Source organism: Austrofundulus limnaeus, unplaced genomic scaffold, assembly GCF_001266775.1.
Source record: "Austrofundulus limnaeus strain Quisiro unplaced genomic scaffold, Austrofundulus_limnaeus-1.0 Scaffold84, whole genome shotgun sequence".
NCBI lineage: Eukaryota > Metazoa > Chordata > Actinopteri > Cyprinodontiformes > Rivulidae > Austrofundulus > Austrofundulus limnaeus.
Window position 1 is genome coordinate 1873473 of NW_013952486.1, and position 2375 is coordinate 1875847.

Genomic DNA, 2375 nt, shown 5'->3' on the forward strand with positions numbered 1-2375 from the left:
ATAGTATGTATGTATGTATGTATTTTGCTACATATTTACTCTACTAGGTTTAGTGGAACCAATTTAAATTTATTTTTTGGAGGACGTGTTAAAAGTGTACTTTTACTTTACCAATTTTTGTGAGCAGTTTTATGACTTTTCTTATCAGTGAAATTTATTTTTACTAAGGTTATTTTCTGTTAAGATATTTTACTTTTACTTAACTATTTTAGACCTCTGTTGACCAATTTCAAAACAAATATTCAACACTGTCCTGATGCATCTCAGTAATCCAGGTAAAAAATCAAAAAGAAAAAAATTGTGTAGGTCTTCTGGACGGGTTCTTCTCTAATGAAGCAATAAGTGTTAATTAGGTGTCAACGATAGCCATGTGATGTGAGTATCAGTCACATGGAGGCAGGGCTTAAAAGCCTGAATTTAGCCTGAAACTCTCAGACTGAAGAAGTGTCTTGGAGGAGAGACGAAACGTTTCATTAGAGAATGTTCAACACTGTTTCAGGGAATGTTCTCATCCACATGAAACTCTTAAAAATGACTCAAAATGCTGTTCCATGCCTGTGCTGGAAAGCTACAAAAATACAGTACATTACTATTGAAGATGTGCAAAAAATAACTAAATAAAAATACAATGAAATTCAGAAATTTCAAACAAGATATATATAGAGCTCTGTCTTGGTTTAGTCCTAAATTAATAGTCTAATAAAATCTGCGATGAGCTGTGGGCGACTCTGTATCTGTGTGGAGACCCAGCAGGCTCCAGAACTCATTATTTACAACCACAGAGCCCCTTTTGTTCTTCATCTTTATCCCTCCTCAGCCAGTACCAGCTCCATCTTTTCTCAGAACCACGGCGGTTTGGTTGAACTGGAGTAATTCTCGCTCATTGTCTGTGCTAACTGTGAAAACCACATCAAGCACAGCCTTTTAGGAAGTAAGGTTTGCAGGGCGTCATTCCAATTTGCTTGAGGGTTTTACTGCTCCCACGTCTTGTCCCGGTTCAAGGGAAGCACTTGACGTGAGAGTTTTTAACGTTTTGGTTTTCAGAGGAATGAATCAGGAGTACAGAAAAAAGGTACTTTTTCTTGATAATTGAACAAGTTTCAACATATTTGTATACCTGGCAAATGGGTGGCTGCTTTAACAGACAATTTGTGGGCTGAATCTGCATGTTTGAGTTTATTGACGGCTTACAAAAAGAGGATGTGGCTAATCTGACACTAAGGTTTGGTGACTGGGTTTAACTGGATTTTTGAGCGATCAGGATGGCATTTAGCTGTACAGGCTCTTTTAGAGACACAGTAAGATTAAAACTGAAGAGTGCGTACTGAAAGGAGTGACTCAAGCTGAGAAAAACAAGATTTATCTATTTTACTTCAAATAGCAGGTGACAAAATCTGTTTTTAACTACAATTTTATGTCAAGACACAACTAGAGATAAACATTTTGTCCATCTCCATGATTTGTTTACAGAAACTTATTTTTCTTAACTTCTATACAACACCAAAATAACGCCAATTCTGCCAAACGTTTCCCCAAAACGGAAACATTCAGTTACGTTGGCAGTTAAATAAACTAATTGTTTGTGACACAAACTGTAGGCAGCTAACGGCACTTTATGGGAAAGTCTAATTGAAATAAATATTGGCTGATAAYACTTGAACAGGTCTGTTTGTTGAGTGAAATAACATAATTAAAATCATTATCATGACCTGAGCATCAGTTAAAAAGAGCCAAATGAACCAAAATGCGTGTTTGAGTTTCTGCAAAATTCTGTTTAAGATAAACACTTTGCATTATTAAGGATGTTTGCGTCATTTCCACGTTGCGTGACCTCACAATAAAGCTAAACAAAATGAAAAGGCCTCTCATTACAACTTCTGTTTACATTTCTGTGAGCTCTGTCCTGAAGTTTGGATGCAGCACCTTATTTTGTTTGCGTTCAGACATATTAGGCTACGTCTGAAAGTCTGAAAATTCCCAGATTACATTGAAGAAATGTTTCAGGTGAAGTTGGGATGTGCCGGATCAGGATGAGTCCTGTTCAAGCATTCCTGTCCAAGAATAGCAAGAGATGAAAATGTATAACATCATTCTTCCGGAAAGTCTGAAGTGCTTTTCCAAACACTGTTCAGGCCAACAGTGACGCAGCACAAACAGAAAAACATTATGCAATGTGACGTGCAACAAAGATAAAATTGAGATAGCAAAATAAATAAAACTTTGAATCTTAGTTTGTTGCACTTTGGCTCAGTCACAATAAACTGTATTACAAAACTATGGGACAGGTTTGACTATCTTACAGGTGATTTAGATGGATGGATGGATGGATGGATGAATGGATGGATGGATGGATGGATGGATGGATGGATGGATGG